A 26,495-nucleotide genomic window follows, 5' to 3' on the forward strand; every position below is an offset into this window, starting at 1 on the left:
TCCTACAATTGGGCCTATGGGCAATGAGAAATCGCCCACTGGGAGTGCATCTGGTCTCCAGTAAATGCAGTGGAAACATCCTGTGACTCCTTTGAACCCCTTTTTCTTTCATGCCAACACAAAAATTAAACATTGTGTATGCAACCTGAAAAGGGTAAATAAGTATCCACTTCAATTATGTTTACTTCTACTTCATTTGCCAAGCATATCTAACGTGGGCCTACTTCTATAAAAGCATTATAACCCTGTGAATACAAAGTCTAAATACATATGTTAACATCTGGCCTAGCTAATAGATAGGGTTCAAACACAGGAGACCTATGTGTACAAATGTGACCCTTGTCAGCTTTCTGACAGTCACCCAAGCTATAAGTGTTATTTGAACCTACAGCTATATAAAATCCATCATACTTTGATTCCCACCATGCAACAGTATCAGTGATTACATCTGGCATAGGGATAGGGAGAGTAAAGAATTTACACAAAGTGATTACATAATCTATAGGGACGAATACCTTATAATGTCCCATACACTAAAAACAAAATATGTTGCTAAATATCTTGGTGTGACACACTGGCATTGATTTACTAAAGGCAAATCCACTCTGCAGTACAAGTGCACTTGAAAGTGCAGTAGCTGTAGATCTGAGGAGAAGATCTGAAATGAGGGGAAGCTCTGCTGATTTTATCATCCAATCATGTACAAGCTAAAATGCTGTTTTTTTTTATTTTCCTTGCATGTCCCCACAGATTTACAGCGACTGCACTTCCAAGTGCACTTGTAGTGCAAAGTGGATTTGCCTTTAGTAAATAACCCCCACTGTGTCCTGAGGAAAGGATATCACCCAATGATCCGCAGGAATCTTGAAAAGAGACCTCAGCTGTCTGGAACCTGAGAATGCAAGTCTGTTTTCCAACATATCTCTCTGCTGACTTATACAAAGGAACCTTAGAGCACACATGGTTCAATTTGCAAAACCCTTAGTCAAGTCACCTGTTAGCACAGTCAAACCACCAATCTGAGTCACCATCGATTTATATATATTCAGTTGTGCCACCTGAAGTGCCAAAAGCGTGGGGCTCCAGTCACCCAAAATGTAGAGGACATCCACACTATCCTTTCCAGCAGCTATGAGTTTATTTCTGACATTCTCTAATTCAATACCATTCAGGATTCCTAAGGTGGTTCCAGTCCACCAAGGTGTGAACTGTTACTAATTTCTGAATCATTGATTATAAGTATACTTATAACCATGGCCATACCATGGAGGACGCAGTCCATCTAGCTTTCCTTCTCATATGGGTTTTTACCTCCTTTATATAAAAATGGAAGAAAGAGGGCATGTATGATTCCACTTGTTCCAGTGATACAACATTACATTTCGTAACATTTATCACGCACAAGCATTAGTAAATAACACAACTACTCCCTGCTTTACAAATACTTCCAACACTATCCGGTCATTGGGTACTAGACATGTGCAGAGTAAAATATTTCGTTTCGGAATTTCGTTTTCGTCCGAAAACTTAATTTATTTAGTTACTCCCGAAATTCGTTTTTATTTATTTCGTTTTTCGTTCAAAAATTGCATTCGTCCGAAAATCCACATGAATTACGGTCGAATCTGTCTTTGAAGGCTTATGGTGTCTGTCGAATGTATAAAGAAGATTCGACGGAGCTAGTATATATATATACTATATAGCATACTTTAGAACCCTATTAAAGTCTATGGGACTCCAACGTTCAAAATCTAAAGTGCTAATTTTAAAGGCTAATTTGCAAGTTACTGTCCTAAAAAGTGTTTGTGGACCCGGGTCCTGCCCCAGGGGACATGTATCAATGCAAAAAAAAGTTTTAAAAACGGCCGTTTTTTCGGGAGCAGTGATTTTAATAATGATTAAAGTGAAACAATAAAAGTGTAATATTCCTTTAAATTTCGTAGGGGGGGGTTGTCTATAGTATGCCTGTGAAGGGGCGCATGTTTCCCGTGCTTAGAATTGTCCCTGCACAAAGTGTCATTTATGCAGGAAAAAAAGTCCTTTAAAATCACTCGCAGCTATTATGAATTGTCGGCTCCCGTAATACAGAGAACACTCATTGAAAGTCATTGATAAAAAAATAAATAAATAAATTAAAAAAAAAGCGTGGGGGTCCCCCAAATTCAATTACCAGGCCCTTCAGGTCTGGTATGGATATTAAGGGGAACCCTGCCTCAAATTTAAGAAAAAATTTGACGTGGGGTTCCCCCTAAATATCCATAACCAGACCCTTCAGGTCTGGTATGGATATTAAGGGGAACCCCGCGTCAAATTTAAAAAAAAATTGACGTGGGGTTCCCCCTAAAAATCCATACCAGACCCTTTATCCGAGCACGCAACCTGGCAGGCCGCAGGAAAAGAGGGGGGGACGAGAGAGCGGCCCCCCCTCCCTCCTGAACCGTACCAGGCCACATGCCCTCAACATTGGGAGGATGCTTTGGGGGTCTGTGACCCCTCAAAGCACCATGTCCCCATGTTGATGAGGACAAGGGCCTCATCTCCACAACCCTGGCCGGTGGTTGTGGAGGTCTGCGGGCGGGGGGCTTATCAGAATCTGGAAGCCCCCTTTAACAAGGGGACCCCCAGATCCCGGCCCCCCCCTGTTTAAAATGGTAAGGGGGTACAAAAGTACCCCTACCATTTCACAAAGAAAGTGTAAAAAATGGTTAAATAAAACAAACACACTTTTGAAAAATTCCTTTATTAAAAATAAAAAAATAAAAAAAAGATTCCAGCGGCGGTAATCCACTCTTGCTATCCAGCGACGGACGGTCATCTCTCCAGCGATGTCTCATCTCTCCAGCGCAGCGATTCCTTCGTTCTTCTGTCTCCGCAGAGGAGACAATGCAAGGATTCCGGCTGCCTGACGTTTCTTATATACAGTGGGCGGGGCCACCCGTCACCTGACCCCGCCCCCCTCTGACGCAAGAGGAAACCCGGGGTTCCCCGTGACGTATGGGTGACCCCGCCCCCCTCTGATGTAACGGAAACCTGCCTGTGTTACATCAGAGGGGTGCGGGGTCACCCATACGTCACAGGGAACCCCGGGTTTCCCCTTGCGTCAGAGGGGGGCGGGGTCAGGTGACGGGTGGCCCCGCCCTCCGTATATAAGAAACGTCAGGCAGCCGGAATCCTTGCATTGTCTCCTCTGCGGAGACAGAAGAACGAAGGAATCGCTGGAAACCCCCTTACCATTTCAAACAGGGGGGGGCCGGGATCTGGGGGTCCCCTTGTTAAAGGGGGCTTCCAGATTCTGATAAGCCCCCCGCCCGCAGACCTCCACAACCACCGGCCAGGGTTGTGGAGATGAGGCCCTTGTCCTCATCAACATGGGGACAAGGTGCTTTGAGGGGTCACAGACCCCCAAAGCATCCTCCCAATGTTGAGGGCATGTGGCCTGGTACGGTTCAGGAGGGAGGGGGGGCCGCTCTCTCGTCCCCCCCTCTTTTCCTGCGGCCTGCCAGGTTGCGTGCTCGGATAAAGGGTCTGGTATGGATTTTTAGGGGGAACCCCACATCAATTTTTTTTTAAATTTGACGCGGGGTTCCCCTTAATATCCATACCAGACCTGAAGGGTCTGGTTATGGATATTTAGGGGGAACCCCACGTCAAATTTTTTCTTAAATTTGAGGCAGGGTTCCCCTTAATATCCATACCAGACCTGAAGGGCCTGGTAATTGAATTTGGGGGACCCACACGCTTTTTTATTTATTTATTTATTTATTTTTTTATCAATGACTTTCAATGAGTGTTCTCTGTATTACGGGAGCCGACAATTCATAATAGCTGCGAGTGATTTTAAAGGACTTTTTTTCCTGCATAAATGACACTTTGTGCAGCGACAGTTCTAAGCCCCAGAAACATGAGCCCCTTCACAGGCATACTATAGACAACCCCCCACTACGAAATTTAAAGGAATATTACACTTTTATTGTTTCACTTTAATCATTATTAAAATCACTGCTCCCGAAAAAACGGCCGTTTTTAAAACTTTTTTTTGCATTGATACATGTCCCCTGGGGCAGGACCCGGGTCCCCAAACACTTTTTAGGACAGTAACTTGCAGAATTTTTCTCTCCGTCAAATCTTTTCTCTGTCGAATATTTTCTCTATATAATCTTGGACTAATAGAGGTAAGGTTAGGCACATTCGACCATAGGTTCTATAGACACGTTGTCAGAGTCATGTCGAATCTCCTATTCTATATCGAACTGTTGTAACAACGAAAACGAAAATAAAGCATTTATTTATGTCGGATCTTTCGTTTTTCGGATTTTGTGCTTTCGTTATCGTTTGTCAAAACGAAAACGAAAATAGCTGAAATTCGGACGAAAATGCATTCGGACGAAAACGAATGCACATGTCTATTGGGTACCGTAGTACCAAAAATGACACATGAGTCACTAAGCAAACAAATAAAATTACCCAGCATGGAGGTTAAATCACTCTTCATCCACTCCACTCCTTTGTTACCCCAGAATATATACTTGTTTCTCCTAAAGTGTCATAAATTGAAAATGTCTTTGCATTTCTTTTCTGCATTCAGTGTGACTTGTTCATAGTGTCATGAGCAATAGTGTAGGTCATGGGCAATTTTGACTCATTCACACTGTAATTGTCCTCAAAACACATAGGCCTAAATCCTCCGGGTTATATACATGTACATGTATATCCATGTTGGCAAAAATACCACCAGGATCAAAAGGCTAAGTCCACAAAGCATTTTCCCAGAAGTTTGGGGAGACAGTAGCTAGTACATCTTCTGTGTCTTCTTTCGGCTTGTCTGTTGTTTCACTTCTTAGGTCTTGTATCACCTTCTTACTCTGGTCACTTGGATCCACTGGGGATTCTATTCTGTCAGGACTGATGTTCTGGTCACTGTGGTCACCATTTTCTGTGGTCCAAAGGGAAATCCAGATCCCTTGACTTTATTCAGTTGCTTTATCATGACCACATCTCCTGGTTCGAAAGGGTATGTTGATTCCTGTGAAGACACAGATACATCACCATAGATGCCATTCAAGGTCTAAACCAATTTTCTATAATACTCTTCTTGAATCAATTTCAAATCATAGAAACAGGTGGGTCTTTTCCCAGGGTCATGGAAATGATCTCCTCACAATCACTTCAAATAGCGATAGCTCAACTGTTTCATTCAGCAGATGTCATTTTTTAACCTGCCAAAATTACTTCCAGCACAATTTCCCACCTGGCAAATGTGCTCCCGGTAGCTTCTCTAATCTTGTTCTTAGAAATTAATGCTAGCCCATTGTCTGTCTTGATCCACATTGGATAGCCCCATCTCTGAATAATTTATTTTTTTATACAAAAATATCTACATTTAAAACATTCACTGCTTATCTCCCCTCCAGTCCCATTCCATAATGCTCAGAGGTGTATCTACCCCCCTCTTTTTGGCAATGGCCCCTTCTGGAGTAATTTCCAAACTTTGTGATGATCAATACAAAAGATCTTTCCTGTGCCCTTGTGTAACCTGCAGTAAATAATGGCCAGCTGTGAGGGGAACTGTATTGCTTTTAAGAGATCATTTATAAGAGCAGAATGGGCAATTGATTTGCCATCCACTGCTACAAAGTCTCTCTGTTGCTAGATCTGTCCGTGATCATGGACAACTCCATGAGCACATTTGGAATCTGTGTAAAATATTTACTTGTTGTACTTCGAAAAATTGACTAACTCTTGTTAATGTCACCACCTTCTGCAACCTGTGCGGATAGGACCTTATGTGGCTTGGCCTCCAGAATACCATCAGCGAGCATAAGCACAGAGTAACCTACATAATAAAACTATTAAATACACTAGATCAGACCTTGGTGAGGTAACAGAACGCATAACTTCTATACAGTCATGTTGTTCCACCACCTCATTCACCTCTCCCTTCAAACCAAGCATGGTACTCAGAATAGGAGCCTGCCCAACAGTCAGAGCTACAGTGGAGGATAACCTCATATCCTGTGAGCCTCTGAATTGACACATATTGAGTGCTCAGACTCTTAAACAAAAATAATACTTGGTTTAGGGTATGTACATTTGTGTTTTTTTTTACAAAGTTATCATGGCTGACATCTCAATACCCATGGCGCAGGCTGCTAGAGCACGCAACCTCGGGGCAGTAACCATTTCAGGTTGTTAACCCTATACAAGCATGTATTTTTTTCATCATCCCAAGTCACCAGGCCCAGGGCTGTCTAAGTGCTTTATGTGAGCATGTTGACAAAAGAATGGGAACAGTCAGCTATCTATTGGTGGCAGTAACCAATCGTACCTGAAGAGAACAGCATGTATTTTGTTTAGTAGGCGTACCACTCCCATGACAGCTGTAGTCTTTGTAGAGCTTATTTTGCGTTTCCTGGGGGGTGAGTGTGAACCCCAAATACTCAACCTGTGAGGGACAGAGCTGAACCTTGGACTGGGAGACCTTATGACCCTCTTTATACAGACGATTCAACAAAACCAACAGGGTTTAACTGAGAAGCCATTAGGGAGGGAAGGCAAAACAGTAAGTTGTTGACATACTGAAGGTGGACAGAACCCTTTTCAGCCGACCATGAGCGTAGAGTCTCATGGAGCGCTCGTGAGTGGACTACAGGTGAGTCAACATAGCCTTAAGGCAAATGGCCTAGGTATACTGTACTCTTTAAAACAGGAAAAAAACATAAGCAGTTGTGTCTCCTCATCAACAAGGACAGAAAAAACATTACTTAAATCAAAGGCAGGAAAACTCTGGCACTGTGGGGTATAGACATAATCAGCAACAATACATCGGGGACAATTGGGGCTATCAGTATAGCTATGCTGTTATCAGTATTACAAAGTAATTACTTTTTCTCAAATCCTGTACAGATCTGCAAGTACTATCTGCTTTTGGGCACAGGATAAATGGGAACATTGTAAAAAATATCACTCTTATTATGCCTTGCTGCAGGAGAGATTGCACCAAAAATCTGATACCTTCAATGTTTTCATGTAACAAAAAATACTGTCTATGAAAAATTGAAGCCGTGTCTTTCCAATGAAAAGGGTCTTAAAACAAATACCCTTCCGAAAAGATACGGGGTGGGGGTGAAAGAGGGGGATTCCAACCGTACCTCCGCACTAACTTTACCTGCCTCCTGAGATCTGAGTCCGGTGCGAGAAGGGACCCATGCCTTCGAAGTAAAGGCAGCAATGCCCCCCCCCCCCCCCCACGGCACCCACGACCAATTTTAACCTCTCTGTCCTTCACTCTTTTTACCTCTTTTACCTCTTCAGTTTGACATTTAACTTTAGTCAATGTTTACATCCAACGCTCTTTTTCCTGCTGTATTTCTAGGTATGCTTCAGCTGGGTCAGAGGAATTTCCTCTGTTGGCCTGGACACTACCATCTATCCTTTCTTTCTGGTCCTGGACCTGGTCTGGAGGTTATGGGACTACCACGGATACCAGTGGCATTACATCCTGTCGCTCTTGAGGGGCCGGGGCAGTAGGAAAATGGATGTTCTGTAACTTAAACATCCAAGTCAGCTCTACCCAAATTAGGACAAATCTGAATATATCCAGAAGGATACACCTGCACCGGCATACAGAAGGAGTTTTATGAGAAAAGGGCACTACCATTCCTTCAAGCTGTGGGCTGGACGGTGGCGGACTGGGACTGAACTGTTCGCTTACTTACCTTTTTTACCTTTCTTTTTATCCTCCTTTGTATCATCCTCTGCTGGAGGTATTGCCTTCCACCAAGGAGCAACATTCAACCAATTTAAACCTCCTTCTGTCATATATGTCATATCCCACCCAGGATCCAAAGAATGGAAAAGCAGCCCTGTCACCAAAACACAGACCTTTCACTATATTCATACAGACTTCACTATTTGACCCTTCTGGGGGAAAAGGATCATGACTCCCAATCGCCCGCGTCCAGCCCACAAATACAATGTATACATATACAATTCATGAGGTATACGAAAAAAAACATAACCCTATTAATCATAAATGGACATGATTGGTACAGACGACAACAATAAATATAATGCGCATATGAATCAAATAAATCATAATTATCATAGTAAATAAAAGCAATATATGGTGTAAAAGAACAAATTCATGACTGTGGGCATACTTGACTTGGCACACTTGAGTGTAGACTCAACGCGTTTCATGGCATTTACAGCCAATCGTCAGGAGTAGGATGCATGAATTTAGCTACAAAATGAATTAAATAGATGTTTAAGGTAACAAATGATATACTATGCTCTCTAAATAAAGGAAAGGAGAGTGAGATCTGGCAATTTATACACATTCTTTTTAGACTCATAGGTATAACCCAGCAGCTCCTATAGTGGCATTTAGAGATGGCTTAGAGTGAACTATCTCATTCAGGGTTGATGCGGGATGACCCCTCTTTCTCTCTCCACCAACTTCCCCAGATAATCAGGTAGACTGGACAGAGGACCATGGGACCCAGCAGCCAACAAGCGGGCTGAACAGCCACAATACAACTTCAGGGTTGGAGGTGTATACACCCAGGACATGGACCCAGTGCTGTGAATGAATATTAATGAATGGGTGAGGACAAATATGCTAAAAAACAAAATAAAGAATGAAATAAAAGATGTATAAAATATATGTAAAATAATGAAATAAGAAAACATAAATAAAAGGAAGGAAAGAAATGAAGAAAAATAAGGATAAAACATTTAATAAATAAAATAAAAATAATAAAGATGATGAAAATAAATATAAACATAACAACAACATAACAAGATGATGTGATTCTGTGAATAGAACAACAATGTTGCCCCAATGTGAGCGTGTGTTAGACTTAAATAATTTGTATATAGCTGCACCCATGATTTACCATCAGGTGCATACTATGTATCAACAGAAAAGTGTGGGTTGATAGGGAGGGAAGTGACTATGGTTAATTAATGTGGACACATCCAACAATGGAGTGTCAATGTGCTAACAATACAGGCACATATGTGTATGTATATGCATAAGTGCGCGTGTGTGTGTAGTTGTAGGGGACTACATATATTTTATATATATTTCATTTCATTCTTTACTTTGTTTTTTAGCATATCTGTCCGCACCCATTCATTAATATTCATTCACAGCACTGGGTCCATGTCCTGTGTGTATATACCTCCAACCCTGAAGTTGTATTGTGGCTCTTCAGCCCACTTGTTGGCTGCTGGGTCCCATGGTCCTTCGTCTGGTCTACACGATTATCTGGGGAAGTTGGGGGAGAGAGAAAGAGGGGCACTCCCACCCCAACCCTGGATGAGATAGTTCACTCTAAGCCATCTCTTAATCCCACTATAGAAGCTGCTGGGTTATACCTATGGGTCACTTTATAGGTAAAGTATAAATTGCCAGATCTCATTCTCCTTTCCTTTATTTAGAGAGCATAGTATATCATTTGTTACTTTATTTACTCATCTATTTACTTAATTTTGTAGTTAAATTCATGAATCCCGGTCCTGATTATTGGCTGTAAACGCCATGAAACGTGTCGAGCCTACACTCAAAGGTGCCAAGTCAAGCTTGCCCACAATCATAATTTTTTTTTTTTTGCACCATATATTGCTTGCATTTATTATGATAATTATGTTCATTTGATTCATGTGCTCAGTATATTTATTGTTGTTGTCTGTACCAAGCATGTCCATTTATGATTAATATTAAATATGTTATTATTATTACATTAATTATGTTAATCTTTGTATACCCCATGCATTGTCTATGTTTATACTATGCATTATATATCATATTTATTTATAAATTTAATAAAATCATCAATTTAATATATTATACCTCCATGGACTACCCCTTGGGAATTGGGACATTCAACCAATTTATAATTAGGTACTTCACTCCTTAAATTTTACCAACCAAGACATGCCTCATGTAAAGTCCCAAATACATTTCTTTATTTTTTTTCGTATATACTTAGGGATGGAGGCGTGCCCTTGCTGTGCTTGGGTATTAATAGGTCACTTTATGTTTTTAGTACATTTAGTAGGGAGATCAGCTGGTAGTTAGCATTGTTGGTGTTGTGATAAATGGGACACATAGCAGAATAGAATCTACAGGTTAAGGTTACAAAATGTAACATTTACATTTGTCTATGCTAATAACACCAAAATATATCATTTGTACCAGCATTATCACATTTTTATTTATTTTATTTTTTTTGCTAATGGTTTACATAAAAATTACTTTTTTAAAGTATTATAAAATAGAATTACAGCCAAATCTTTTTTTCCTTTTAATTTCTGAGTAGTGACCTCTACCGGGTTGCATTTGCCAAGATTGGCCCCCCTTCTATCTTCCATTCCATAAGCAAAAACACACAGCTGAGTATGGAAAAGTCTCCTCTAAATCTAGATTAAAATTAGTAAAAGATTTACATATTAGATTTACAGTTATAAGAAGATTTCATTTTTAGGATGTTCCTCAATATTAAAATAAAAAGTAAAAACACATCACTTATGGTAACCACCTTATTTTCCCCAAAAAACACTGAAAATCCAAGCAGTGTTATTAACAGTGCCCGACCTCCCATCCACTGAATACCTCTTTCTCATCCCCATAACTTAAAAGGAATGTGTTCTGTAGTCAAACAGGGGAAAAATAGCACAGGGCTGGCTGAGAAAGTGACTTGGGATTTCAGAGACAGCATTGTCAGCTCACTATAGGAAGGTAGGAGCTCACTGGAATTCTGTCAGAATCCACATTATTTGTACTTTCAAAATTTTAATGAACAAAAAAGAAAATGTGTATGCATTGCAGGCATAGCAACTGTTCCTTGAGCTTGAAATGTAAATACTGTCTTAACATAGCACAATTCAGCATAAATAGCCTTTTTTTTGCACATATTACTTGATATCCATAATTATTAATTTACATTTCACTTCATTAGGTTGTTGCCAGAGACAGTAAGCAGAAGTCTCACAGGAAGGAGTGGCTGACAAACATCAGCTGTGTGCTAAGAGTGTGTAGGAATATTGCTTCTCACTCCCCTTCCCCTGTGGCTTTCATATCACTATGCTCCTTTCTGCCAACTCCCTTCTCAACCACTGAGATAATACAAGCAAGCAACACCAAGACCGTTCTGACAATTATCCATGCTGACAGAGTGCTGTGAAGGGCAGAGAATTTGATCACTAACTGCAGAAACTTAGGTATCTAGCGTCAATCTTTCCTGTTACATCCTAAAAGATCTGTAGATTTATATCAGTGTTTTATCCTCAGCCTTTCTGGAACTTTATCAACATAAAGCTAAAATGATCTTGCCGATTGTCTGAAGGTGTGAACTTTTTCATTGCCTCTATTCAAATTATTTCTGTGGAAGCAAGAGCTATGCAGAATGAGCATGATTTTTGTAGGTTTTTTTTTGCTGGGGAGGTTTCCACTTCCTGGGACAATTGTCACAGTGACAGAAAGTGAGGGTTACTCTCTCCAATAGGGACACACGGGGCTGCTGATAAGGCAGTACAACCGGTCCTGTTGTACTGGGCCCAGGCCCCATCAGCTTAACAGGAGGGCCCAGTACAGCTTTATTGTTCATTTCTGCCTAAATGAATAAATGGATTTTACTAGAACACACACCTCACTTCTATTTGCTTACCAGGGCTTAAATTACATTCCCTATGCCCCATTAGGTTAACAGAGGGGCCCAGGAGGTGGTTCCTTTTTTTTCATTTTTAGGGTGTAGGCAGATAAAGTCAGTGCTGCTTTTCCACTACATCCCCAGGGATAGGGGGGTGTAGGCATGGTTGGGGGCCCCCGTCAGTTGGGCCGTATGGAGCACCATAATTCTAACAACAGCCTTGGGGACACAGACAGTTTTTAGCAACGTGAGTAGGGATGAGCCGAACACCCCCCGGTTCGGTTCGCACCAGAACTTGCGAACGACCCCCGCGTTCGGTACGAACGTTAGAACCCCATTGAAGTCTATGGGACTCGAACGTTCGAATTGGAAAGTGCTCATTTTAACGGCTAATATGCAAGATAGTGTCCTAAAAAGGGTTTGGCGACCTGCCTCCTGCCTCAGGGGACATGGGTCACTGCAAAAAAAAGTTTTAAAAACTACCGTTTTGGCGGGAGCACTGATTTTAATGACGATTAAAGTGAAAAAAAAAAGTGAAATATTCCTTTAAATATGGTGCCTGCGGGGTGTCTGTAGTATGCCTGTGAAGTGCCACGTGTTTCCCGTGTTTAGAACAGTCCCTGCACAAAATGACATTAAACGGAAATAACACCATTTAAAACTGCTTGCGGTTTTAATGTTATATCTGGTTCCTGCAATATGGTTGAAAATCATTGAGAAACATGGCATGGGTAGCCCTCCCTGCCCATTACCAGCCTATTTGGGTCTTGTACGCATATTAAGGGGAACCCCGTACCCATATTAAAAAAAGGAAATGCGTGTGGCCCCCAGGCCCTATATACTCAGAACAGCAGTATACAGGCGGTGCAAACAAGACAGGGACTGTGTAGGTTTGTTGTGTTAAGTTGAATCTGTTTGTCATTTTCAACCGGTACATTTTTAAAGTGTAGCTCCAGTCAAAAAAACTATCTTTAAGCTTTTTGGAAAACATAGGGAAGGGTTATCACCCCTGTATAATTTGTTTTGTCGTCCATCTTTTTTCATCTCACTTGCTGCTGTCTCCTTGCGTTTGCAAGTAGGAGATGTTTGTAAGTTGGATGTTTGAAAGTAGGGGCCTGCCCTATATTATAGCGGTATGTACTGGGTACAGAGCACGCAGACAGCACGCACTATCTCCTAACACTACTGACTGCAAGCTCTATTATTAACCACTTGTTAGCCCAATGTTTGCATAAAGTGAAAGATGAAGTTATGCTGAGTAAATAGATATCAAACATGTCACTCTTCAAAATTGCACATGCCCGTGGAATGGCGCCAAACGTCGCTACTTAAAAAATCCCCAGGTCTAGGACTAGAATTATTGCTCTCGCTCTAACATTCTCGGCGATACCTCACATGTGTGGCACATGCGAGCACATGGGGACATGGGCGCTTTAATTTTTATTTAATTTTTTTATTGTTCATTTTACTTTATTTATTTTAGTTTGACATTTTTTTTCCCAAAAATATATTTTTGATCACTTTTATTCCTATTACAAGAAATGTAAACATCCCTTGTAATAGGAATATGGGGTGACAGGTCCTCTTTACAGTGAAATCTGGGGGGTCAATATGACCCCACATCTCACCTCTAGGCTGGGAAGCCTGAAATAAAAAATAAAAAAAAGATTCTGGCTTTGATCGTACTGGCGAGTTGGTAGAAGCACCGGAGGGCGGTGAGGGGGGGGGGGCATCTATGGCTGGGTATTTCAGGGTATCACCGAGTATGGCTGGGTATCTCTGAGTATGGCTGGGTATGGCAATTTATGGCAGGGTATTACAGAGTATTGGCGGGGTATTGGCGGGGTACTACAGAGTAATAGCAGGGTACTGCACTGCAGAGTAATGGCAGGGTACTGCACTGCAGAGTAATGGCGGGGTACTGCACTGCAGAGTAATGGCGGGGTACTGCACTGCAGAGTAATGGCGGGGTACTGCAGAGTAATGGCGGGGTACTGCACTGCAGAGTAATGGCAGGGTACTGCACTGCAGAGTAATGGCGGGGTACTGCACTGCAGAGTAATGGCGGGGTACTACAGAGTAATGGCAGGGTACTGCACTGCAGAGTAATGGCAGGGTACTGCACTGCAGAGTAATGGCGGGGTACTGCACTGCAGAGTAATGGTGGGGTACTGCAGAGTAATGGCGGGGTACTGCACTGCAGAGTAATGGCAGGGTACTGCACTGCAGAGTAATGGCGGGGTACTGCACTGCAGAGTAATGGCGGGGTACTACAGAGTAATGGCAGGGTACTGCACTGCAGAGTAATGGCAGGGTACTGCACTGCAGAGTAATGGCGGGGTACTGCACTGCAGAGTAATGGCGGGGTACTGCAGAGTAATGGCGGGGTACTACAGAGTAATGGCAGGGTACTGCAGAGTATGCACTGGTATTGCAGAGTATTGGCAGGGAATTGAGGGGTTAAATTCGGTGAGCAGCAATGTGGGCACTGCAGATGCAGCCCACATCGCTGCTGACACCGATCTCTTTCCCCTCCGCTGTACCGATCGGTACAGAAAGGGGAGGTAGGAACAGGCGTCATAACATGACGCCGGTTTGTTTCCAAGTGATCACTCCGTCATTTGACGGAGCAATCACGTGGTAAACGGCCGCTATGAGCGGCCGTTTACCGTGATGCGCCGGGTCCTATGGACCCGGCGGTCACGGATGCTCTCGAGTGCGCACACCTCGGGGCACGCGAGAGCAGAATTCTGGGAGGCCGTTAATTAACGGCCTCTCTGAGTTAAACAACCGCCCTGAAGCCGTTAATCGGCAATGGGCAGTTGTTAAGTGGTTAAAGCTAGATCACTAGCTATATAGGTGAGGTGAATATAGTGGTGTATACTGCAGTCAGGGCACAGACAACAACAACTACACAGCAGCAAGATAGGAAATCAGCCAAAAACGATTGGTGTGTACTGTGTTGAAGGTACACAGAACACCCACTGCTTCAGATGCAAAGTAACACACTACAGGAGGCCGCCTTAAAGGCGGCCTTATATAGTGTGGGGCGTGCACTACACAGCCTGAGCTATGATTGGCCACAGGCAGGATGCCTGTGGCCAATCATGGCTCTCCTCGCTGCCGGCGCTGCGATTGGCCAAGCATGCGGGGTCACAGTGCATGCTTGGCCAATCATCGGGCAGCAATGCACTGCGCCAACGCAGTGCATTGTGGTCCGCGCGCGCGTCACTCGAATTTTGACGCGAACGGCCAAAACGTTCGGAATTCGCCGAACGGCCGAACGGCCAATGTTCGAGTCGAACGTACGTTCGACTCGAACACGAAGCTCATCCCTAAACGTGAGTAAAGATTAGGATCCTTTTTCTGCTAATCTCATGAAGTAAGAGTAGAAATATAGACATTTGAGATTCATTCACAATAGTATACTCATCTGGCCCTAATTTAATAGCCAGGAGGGTGCATTTCCCCAAATGTACATCGTCTCTGTTCGAGGGCATGCACAAGCATGGCTCTTAGTTCGGCACCAGCAGCTGTGCCTGCTCAGCCACTGTATCCCAATACACATGTATGGGACTACTTGCATGCAGAGACATTTGAACACCTGTGCATCTCATGCAGTCAAATAAATCCCTTTGCATGAGTTTATGGATAGGTACGTAGGCAGATGCATACAATAGGTTAATGTGTCTACCTATGTCCAGCATTTGTTTGCCTTACCTGTGCTCATTTCCTCACATTGGTTGAGCCAGCAAGGTTCCTAACCTGTATAGGTTAACATTTTTCACGCCATTTTTAGCCAGGTTTCTTCCTCCTACAGGTCAACCAACATAGAAGGGTCTGCCACCAAGCCTCTGGGAGAGTTTATGGGGAAATACTGCCAAATGTAACTGGATACTGGGGGGGCGTAATATGAGCCTAGGGATGAGCCGAACACCCCCCGGTTCGGTTCGCACCAGAACTTTCGAACGGACCGAAAATTCGTACGAACTTTAGAACCCCATTGAAGTCTATGGGACTCGAACGTTCGAAATAAAAAGTGCTAATTTTAATGGCTAATATGCAAGATACTGTCCTAAAAAGGGTTTGGGGACCTGGCTCCTGCCCCAGGGGACATGGGTCAATGACTAAAATGTTTTTAAAAATGGTCGTTTTGGCAGGAGCACTGATTTTAATGACGATTAAAGTGAAAAAAAAGTGAAATATTCCTTTAAATATCGTGATGCCTGTGAAGTGCCACGTGTTTGCCGTGTTTAGAACAGTCCCTGCACAAAATGACATTTAACGGAAATAACGTCATTTAAAACTGCTTGCGGTTTTAATCTTATATCTGGTTCCTGCAATATGGATGAAAATCATTGAGAAAAATGGCATGGGTAGCCCCCCCTGCCCATTACCAGTCCCTTTGGGTCTTGTACGGATATTAATGGGAACCCCCATACCCAGGCCCTATATACTCAGAACAGCAGTATACAGGCGGTGAAAACAAGACAGGGACTGTGTAGGTTTGTTGTGTTAAGTAGAATCTGTTTGTAATTTTCAACTGGTACATTTTTAAAGTGTAGCTCCAGTCAAAAAATTTATTTTTAAGCTTTTTGGAAAACATAGGGAAGGGTTATCACCCCTGTATAATTTGTTTTGCCATCCGTCTTTTTTCGTCTCCTTCCGTTTGCAAGTAGGAGACGTTTGTAAGTTGGATGTTTGAAAGTAGGGGCCTGCCCTATATGCTCTGCAGAAATGGCAGAACAAGGTGTTGGTGTTGCCACAACATTGTAAGCCCTCAAAGTGACTCTTGGTGGGCGCTGGAGCGCCCTGCTGTGAACGATTATATCAAGAATTGTAATTACATGCCATTGTTGAACAATGGTAGAAAAATTGACCTTTGGTGGTTGTGGTGCTGGTGCCACAACACTATAAGTCCTCACAGTTACTCTGGGTGGGCACAGGAACGGGCCCTCCTGTGAACTATTATATCAAGAATTGTAATTACATGCCCCTGTTAAACAGGGGCTTAAAAATTGGGCCTTAGGCACTGGTTCTGGTGCCACGACTCTGCAACCTCTCCCATATACTCTAGTTGTAGTGCAGGAATGAGCCCTGCCACAAAGCATTGCATCAAAAATTTTAATTAAACGCCCCTGTTAAACAGGGGAAGAAAAATTGGGCCTTAGGCACTGGTGCTGGTGTCACGACATTGCAACCTCTCCCATATACTCTAGTTGTAGTGCAGGAATTAGCCCTGCTGCAAAGCATTGCATCAAAAATTGTAATTAAACGCCCCTGTTAAACAGGGGCTGAAAAATTGGGCTGGTGGCATCACCCAGAACCAAAAATGTTCTTCCAACATATCAGCGAACTTGTCCCTGTTGGAGGGCGGAGAGGACGTTGGTGCCATTGTCACAAACCACCATTCCTGGCTTAAGCTGGCGTGGCATCAACCACCTCTCGGCCTGCCCCTGCAGAGCTGACAAAACATCTGCCGCAGTGGGGCTCCTGTCCCCCAAACAAACCAGCGCAAGCACGGCATGGCATTGTTTTGCCTGCGTACTTGCGTACTGGAACGCCTACGGAGCACCGCTGGTTCTGAGGACAGAGCACTGGAAGAGGCCATGGAGGAAGAAGAAGAGGAGGGGGTGGAGGAGAGAGGTGTGTCACAACCAATAGTAGCATTTTGGAGGCGTGGTGGCGGAACAACCTCCAACACTACTGCACCTTGTCCTGCATTCTTCCCAGCTGCCAGAAGAGTGACCCAATGGGCTGTGAAAGACAGGTAACGTCCCTGTCCATGCCTGCTGGACCATGAGTCAGCGGTAATATGCACCTTACCACTGACCGCCCTGTCCAGCGAGGCAAGGACATTGCCTTCCACATGCCGGTAGAGAGCCGGAATCGCCTTCCGTGAGAAAAAGTGGCGTTTGGGGACCTGCCACTGAGGAACCGCACATTATACAAACTCACGAAAGGGGGCCGAGTCTACCAACTAAAAAGGCAGCAGTTGAAGTGCTAGCAATTTAGCCAAGCTAGCATTCAACAACCGCTGGGCATGTGGATGGCTGGGAGTGAACTTCTTTCGGTGGTCCAGCAGCTGGGGCAGGGACATTTGCCTGCTATAATCGGACGTGGGTGTACTGCTAGCAGAGTGCCCGGAAGCACTTGGCTGTGACACACTTAATTATACACCTTCATTCCGCTCAGAGCAGGTTTCAGACAGGACTGAAGGTCTAGTGGGGTTGGAGATCCCAGCTGATGAGGAGTAAGGAGAGGTCCGCTTTGTTCTTTGGTGTGGGTCTTTGAGGTACGCTTGCCAACGAGCTGCATGGCAGGTCAACATATGTCTGGTCAAGCATGTGGTGCCCAAGCGGCTGATGTTTTGGCCACGTGAGATACGCTTGAGACATATGTTGCAAATAGCAGTGGTGCGATCTGATGCACTCGTCTCAAAAAAGGCCCACACAAAAGAACTTTTAGAATAACGTGCAGAGGCAGCGCCCTGCACAGGCGGAGCTCTGCGGGGTGATTCAGTCGGTGTGCTGCCTCTAAGCTGGCCCCCGGAGGGCATCCTGCCTCATTGGACATGTGCCTCCTCCTCCTCCTCTCTCCTACCAGGCACCCACGTGGAGTCAGTGCCCTCATAGCGGTGTATACTGGGTTCAGGGCACGCAGACAGCACGCACAATCTCCTACAACTGACTGCAAGCTCTATTTAAAAAGAGCAAGATAGCTAGCTATATAGGTGTATATAATGGTGTATACTGCGGTTAGGGCACGCAGACAACAACCACTACAGAAGAGCAAGAACGCAAAATCGGTCGATAATGAACAGTGTATACTGTGTTGAAGGTACACAGAACACCCACTAACTCCTACAGACGCCAACACACTACACAAGGCCTCCGCGCTGGCGGCCTTATATAGTGTGGGGCGTGTACTACACAGCCTGAGCTATGATTGGCCACAGGCATTCTGCCTGTGGCCAATCATGGCTCTCCTCGCTGCCGGCGCTGTGATTGGCCAAGCATGCGGGGTCACAGTGCATGCTTGGCCAATCATTAGCCAGCAATGCACTGCGATGGCGCAGTGCATTGTGGGCCGTGAGCGGCACACGAATTTGGCGCGAACGGCCCATAACGTTCGGTATTCGCCGAACGGACGAACAGCCGATGTTCGAGTCGAACGTATGTTCGACTTTAACACGAAGCTCATCCCTATATGAGCCCAATTGAGGATCCTGCAGAGGGTCTCATGCCTAGTGACCTTATGAACTTGTAGCTGCTAATCTTTATAAGGTAATAAGTTATGCACACTTTATGGGATGTTAGAGGAGCTCTGCACAGGATGTGTGTTGAATCTTCTTTTTGAGGACTGTACTTTATTCAGCAACTACCGCAGCAAAGGGTCTTGTATGTTTACTTGCTTTGCCTGGTCTGAAGTCTCTTAAAAGAGTGCAATAAAGAACAGGATATTGCAACACAACAAGGGGACTAAGCTAGAGGAAGATACAATACATGGGTCTAACACACAAAGTACTATCCAGAGGAAGTTAATGTGTTGTTACTACAGGAGAACAGTGTATGTGTCATTGCCTAATGCTGCCAATCAGTCAGGAGACAGGTGACTGGCAGGAGTTATGGTTCCTCTGGTAGTGGAGGGAGTTAAAAGCTTGGCACCTCCCCTAGCAGTGGGGAGACCGCTCCCACTCATTGGGACCAAACCTGCAGCACAGAAAACCTAGTGACCCAGCCTGAAGTCACGGAAAGAGAAGAGATGCAAAGGGGTCCAAGAGTGTTGGAGAGAGAAAGAGAGTATTTCCTGTATTCCATAGCAACCATCTGATGTGTCACCGGGATAGAGACGGCTGGATTGGTGGAGCCCAGTACATGCTCAATGATATAGGCCTCAAAATTCTGCACACCTGGGAAGTGGTGTTCTCTATGCATAAGGGTCTCGGTAGTCCATACGTGTGATCAGTGTAACAGAGTCAGCACAGAGAACAACTTAACAGAACTTAACATTGCAGCTCATGTTTAAGCCCAGGAAACCTGCCTTAATGTGGATTATCACATGGCCGTAGCTCCCAGCCTAAAGTTCAGGCATTAGGGAGTGCAGTTTCACTTGTCCCCCACATAGGTGCCTAAGCCTTGCCCACAGGTACACCCATGTGTAGGAGATCTCAAAGCCTAAGTTTAGTTTAAAAAAAAACATAAGGTCTCTTGCCTCCTTTCCTAGAGTCCCCTGCTGGCTCTCTGCCATGTGCTGTGAGGGCACCAGTAAGGACAGGCTCCTGGGCTAGGCTGAGTGTGTCCATAGACTTATACAGAGTTGCTTGACCATGTATTTACTAAAGGCAAATCCACTTTGCACTACAAGTGCACTGAAACACTGGTATTGTACATTGAAAGAAGAAACCACACATTGTTGAGTATAAAACATTTTACTCCAAGCGCATTCACATGTGTATTATAAAAGTTTTTTTTTAACAAACCACCACCACCATCTTTGGTGTATAAAATGTATGTGTGACAGTTAGGGATGAGTCGAACACCCCTCCCCCCCCCCCCCCCCCCCCGGTTCGGTTCGCAGCAGAACATGCGAAGTGGAAAAAAATTAGTTTTGAACACGTGATAGCCGTTAAAGTCTATGGGACACGAACATGAAAAATCAAAAGTGCTCATTTTAAAGGCTTAGCATGGTATTGGCATTAAAAAAATGTTTGGGAACCTGAATCCTGCCCAGAGGGACATGTATCAATGCAAAAAACTGTTTTAAAAACGGCCGTTTTTTCAGTAGCAGTGGTTTTAACAATGCTTAAAGTGAAACAGTAAAAGTGAAATCTTCCTTTAAATGTTGTGCCTGGAGGGTGTCTATAGTATGCCTGTAAAGTGGCGCATGTTTCCCCCGTTTACAACAGTCCCTGCACAAAATGAGATTTCTAAAGGAAAAAAAGTAATTTAAAAGTACTCGCTGGCTATAATGAATTGTCAGTCCCGGCAATACACATAAAAGTGTAAGTGTTAATAAAGGACTTGTCCTAAGCCGTGTCTTGTGTTTTTTTACCATAGTCACACTTTTTTTGTGAAATGTCAGAGGTACTTTTTACCCCATTACCATTTCACGCGGGGGGGGGGCGGGATCTGGGGATCCCCTTGTTAAATGGGCCTTCCAGATTCTGATAAGCCCCCCACCCGCAGACCCCCACAACCACCATCAAGGGTTGTAGGGATGAGGCCCTTGTGCCCATAAACATCGGGACAAGGTGTTTTGGGGGGTACCCCAAAGCACCCTCCCCGTGTTGAGGGTATGTGGCCTGATACGGTTCAGGAGGGGGGGGGGGCACTCTCTCGCCCCCCTCTTTTCCTGCGGCCTGCCAGGTTGCGAGCTCGTATAAGGGTCTGGTATGGATTTTTGGGGGGATCCCCACACCATTTTTTTTTTAAATTTTGGCATGGGGTTCCTCTTAAAATCCATACCAGGCCTGAAGGGTTTGGTATGGATTTTGAGAAGGACCCCTATGCCATTTTTTTTTTAATTTTGTCATGGAGTTACCCTTAATATCCACACCAGACCTAAAGGACCTGGTATAGAAATTGGGCTGACCCCCATGCAATTTTTTTTTTCAATTTTGGTTCGAAGTTCCCCTTAATATTTATGCCATACCCGAAGGGTCTGGTAATTGACTGTGGGGGAATCCCATGCCATTTTTTTCAATGACTTTTATGTGTATTGCCAGGACCATCAATTCATTATAGCCGCAAGTACTTTTAAATTACTTTTTTCCTTTAGAAATGTAATTTTGCTCTCAGACTGTTCTAAACAGGGGAAACATGCAACACTTTACAGGCATACTATAGACACCCCCCAGGTACGAAATTTAAAGGAATATTTCACTTTTATTGTTTCACTTTAAGCATTATTAAAATCACTGCTCCCGAAAAAACGTCAGTTTTTAAAAATATGTTTGCATTGATACATGTCCCCTGGGGCAGAACCCAGGTCCCTGGGGACAATACCTGGGGGACAAACAATGACAATGCCATGCATATAAGCCTTTAAAATTAGCACTTTTGATTTCTCCCATAGACTTTTAAAGGGTGTTCCGAGGCTTTTGGATTTGCTGCGAACACTCCAAATTGGGAGGTACTTGTCCCCGCTGATGAAGTCCCACCCCTGGGATGTAACACGTACGGAACCATGTGACTAGCATGACGTCACCCACGTCTTTTGTTGATCCTCATGGAAAACTATTGTTCGCTTTATCACCTTAGCACTGAGGTACAGTGCCATACTTGTAAGTGCAATTGCTTTTTTTTACATTAAATGCTTTTTATATAGACTCAAAAACATCGCTCACCAGCGTTTAACATTTTTTATCCATTGAAAAAAAAAAGTTTCTTCAACAAAAAAAACGCTAAAAAACGCTAAAAAACGCTAACGTGGAAAAACGCTAAAAAAAAGTTGAAAAAAGTTGAAAAACTTGTAAAACTCATTGCAAAGCTACTGACATTTTCATAACATTTTTTTAACGTCCAGTATGCATGAGGCCTAAAATTGTGCTTGTGAAGCTGGCAGCCAGGTGACATGTAAAACCAACTACAGCAACTACAAAGGTAAATGGGCAAGTCACACAAGGATATGTTTATAGTGATAGCGTCAATCGGTTCTTTGGAGGCTGATGGATGTCTTACATCATCACCCACGGCCTCCATCTTGCCACTCTGGCGGACATGCGCAGTGCGCCGGTGAGGCTTACTGTGTTGGATGTGCATGTGCGGTGGGGGCCGCGCCACGCACACCTAGACCAGGGGGCAACCAGACGATATCCTGGCAGTCTCCTCCCCAACATCAGTTGTTTGCAATTTAGTTGCGCCAGCTGATTGGGGATCAGCTGCCATAAATACACAGCCAGCGCACTCCCAAATCTAGCACTTGCTTGCTGGATTATTATTATTATTATCATACAGGATTTATATAGTGCCAACAATGTGCACAGCACTTTACAATATAAAAGGAGACAATATAGTTACAATACAACAAAATACAAGAGGATTAAGAGAGCCCTGCTCAGAAGAGCTTGCAATCTAATAAGGTGGGGCAGGTGGTACAAAAGGTTATAACTGTGGGGAATGAGCTGATGGAAGTGGTAGGAGATTAGTTGGAGACATGTTAGGCTTCCCTGAAGAGATGAGTTTTCAGGTAGCAAGAGTAGAGGATAGCCGGACCAGTGGAGGTAGTGAGTTCCAGAGGATGTGAGAGGCTCTGGATAAATCCTGGAGACGAGCATGGGAGGAGGAGACAAGAGAGCTTGAGAGTAGGAAGTCTTGAGAAGAGCAGAGAGGACAATTTGGGTGATATTTGGAGACGGGATTGGTGATGTAGCTCAAGGCAGAGTTGTGAATGGCTTTGTATATTGTGGTTAGTATTTTGATTTTAATGTGCTGGGTGATTGGGAGCCAGTGTAGGGATTGGAGGAGAGGGTTGGCAGACACTAAATGGTTGGTAAGGTGGATAAGTCTGGCAGCAGCATTCATGATAGACTGAAGAGGGGATAGTCTATGGAGAGGCAGGCCAATGAGAAGAGAGTTGCAATAGTCAAGGCGAGCGATAACAAGGGAGTGAATGAGGAGCTTGGTGGTTTCATTTGTTAAAAAGGGGCGCATTTTAAAGATGTTACGGAGGTGAATTCTACAAACTTTTGACAACGATTGGACTTGGGGCTGAAAGCACAAGTCAGAGTCTAGGATTACACCAAGTACCCTGGCATGAGGGGAGGGCCTGATGGTTGCATTGTTTATTTTGATGGAAAAGTCATGGAGGGGGGCATGTGCAGAAAGGATTATTAATAGCTCAGTTTTAGAGAGATTTTGTTTATTTGTTAGTAATGTGAGAGGAGACTGAAGGAGTGAGGTGAGGAGTAGACAGATAGATTTGAGTGTGATCGGCATATAAGTGGTATTGGAAGCCGTGGGTGGTTATCAAGTGACCAAGGGAGGTGGTGTAGATAGAGAAGAGAAGGGGTCCAAGAACAGAGCCTTGGGGGACCCCCACAGAAAGAGGTAATGGAGAGGAGGAGACAGAGTTGTAGGTGACACTGAAGCGCAGTGATAGATAGGCAATGAACCAGGATAGAGCAGAATCTCGGATCAACAGTATCAAAGGCAGCAGAGAGGTCAAGTAGTAGGAATATGGAGTATTGGCTGTTGGTTTTAGCAGTTAGTAAATCATTAGTGAGTTTTAGTAAGGCGGTTTCCGTAGAGTGCTGCGAGTGAAAGCCAGACTGTAATGTAATGTCAAGAAGGTTATTTTCACTGAGGTAAGAGCTTAGACGGTTGTAGACTAAGCGTTCTAGAAGTTTAGAGGCGAATGGGAGCAATGAGATGGGTCTTAAGTTGTTTCGATTGGTAGGGTTCAGTGAGGGCTTTTTAAGCATGGGAGTGATCTGTGCATGTTTTAGAGAGGAGGGGAAGGTGCCACTGGAGAGGGGGAGATTGAAGATGTGAGTGAGGGAGCATAGGATAGAATAAGACGGTGACCTTAGTAGTTGTGAGGGAACAGGATCCAAGGGACAATTGGTTAGGTGGGCATCTGAGAAAAGTTTTGTAACCTCTTCAGTAGTAGCCAATTCAAAAGAGGAGAGTGTTGAATGTGCTGTTTGGCCAGGTATGTTGGGTGGGGAAGATGTACGGACAGTGGAGGTGTCCTCATGAATTGCATCAATCTTGTCTTTGAAGTGATTGGCAATCTCTTGAGCAGTGAGTGAGTTAGTGGTTAGAGGGGGTGGGGGACAAATCAGAGATTTAAAGGTTGAGAAGAGCCGACGGGGACTGGATGACAAAGTATTAATAAAAGAAACAAAGTAGGCTTGTTTGGCAGCATGGAGGCAGGAATTGTATTTTAGAAGGCAGATTTATAGAGGGTGAAGTCTTGCAGACATTTGGTTTTACGCCACAGTCGTTCAAGAGTGCGACAATGTCTCTTGAGATTTCTAGTGTTCTCAGTTTTCCAGGGTTGTAACTGTCGAGGCCTGATTCTGCATGTGGTTTCAAGTACATCTAGTGATGATGAGAGAAAACTGTTGTAGACAGAGGTGGCAAGGTCAGGACAGGACAGGGGAGAGATCATGTCATATAGGTGGTCAGTAGCAGAATAGAGAAGAGAAGGGTTAAGGTGGCGAAGGTTCCTACAAGTAATTGTTTTCTGCTTGGAGGGATAGGTGGTACAGTGAAACTAATGAGGTTGTGATCAGAGAGAGGAAAGGGGGTGTTTGCGAGGTTGCAGAGATGGGAGAATACAAGACCAAGGGTATTACCATTGGAGTGAATGGAAGTATGTGTCCATTGTGTTAGGTCAAAAGATGAGGTTAAGTCAAGAAGTTTAGCTGTAGTTGGGCTGTTAACAATGACAGGAATGTCAAAGTCACCATGAATGATCGTGGGTATTTCAGAGGAGAGAAAGTGGGGTAGCCAGGCAGCAAAGTCATCAAGAAAGCGTGACACTGGTCCAGGAGGCCGATAAATTGTTGCAATTCTCAGAGAAATAGAAAAAACAGACAAATACAGTGCATGTCAAAAGAAGAGAGGGAAAGAGAGGGAAGGATGGAAATGACTTGGAAGGTGTATTGTGGGGATAGAAGGAATCCAACTCCACCTCCTTTCTGTCCATTGAGTCTGGGGGAGTGAGTTCAATGGAGACCACCATGGGAGAGGGCAGCAGGAGAAGCTGAGTCCAAATTTTGAAGCCAGGTTTCAGTTATGGCGAGTATGTTAAAGCCATGAGAGATGAAGAGGTCATGTACAGATGTTAGCTTGTTACAGCTGGAGCAGGCATTCCAAACGACGCATGAGATAGGTGGGCTGCTTTGAGGAAGCAGGGGGATAGAAATTAAATTAGGTGGATTGCGGTAGTTGACAGAGAGGGAGGGGTATTGGAGATGTGGCTTGCAGTTTGAAAATGGCGGACCAGAATTATTAGAAATGTCACCTGAGACTAGGAGAAGGAGAAGGGTGAGAAACACAAGATGGGAGTGGGATGTGCATGAGCGCACATGTCTAGTGGCCCATGCCAGCATGTGGATGCAGAAAATGCAGGAGATGATGGGTGCAGTAGTAGGGAGAGGGTAGGATTGAGGTTGTTATGTGCATGCTGCAGGGTAGAGAGGAGTGGTATAGTAAGGATAATTTGAGGATAGAAGACACTGATGTGAGAAGGAAGAGAATGAGGAGCATCGTAGTGGGTAGAGTGGGAATCTGGCTTGATATAAAATAAATGTCAAATGCTTGTTTGCTTACCGTCTTGCAGAGTGGAGTTCTTGTTGTATCTTCATCCAGCTTTAGTTATCCTGCTTTCGTTAAACGGTGTCGGTGAAACTGCGCATCGCTCCTGACAGATCCACTCAGGACAGAGCCATGATGTCTGCGTCTTGCCCCTGTCTGCGCCACCCCATAGGCTGCTTTAAATTTATAGGGAGAGTAAGCAGGCATGCATTTCTCTATTGGTCATCATAGGGTCTGATTTGAGACACCTGAATATGGGAGAGAAGATGGCCTAAGATGTTGGCCACAGACGTGCGGCTGGCTCTCTGAATTTCTATCTAACCAAGGTGAATATCATCTATTATTACCGAATTTGTCGGCGTATAACACTTGGCGGCGTATAACACGCACCCCAAGTTTAGGAGAGAATTTTAAGGAAAAAAACTTTTAGGAGCGAAGTTTAAGAAAAAAAACTTACATTTAAATGCCCATCAATGCAGCCTTATCAGTGTTATTTGCAGCCTTGTCAGTGCAGCCTTGGCCCAGTGTCCATTGCAGCCTTGTCAGTGCAGCCTTCCCCCAGTGCAGCCTTGTC

This window comes from Lithobates pipiens, unplaced genomic scaffold, assembly GCF_037356315.1.
Source record: "Lithobates pipiens isolate NorthernLeopardFrog02 unplaced genomic scaffold, aLitPip1_a1.2 Scaffold_3, whole genome shotgun sequence".
Lineage (NCBI taxonomy): Eukaryota > Metazoa > Chordata > Amphibia > Anura > Ranidae > Lithobates > Lithobates pipiens.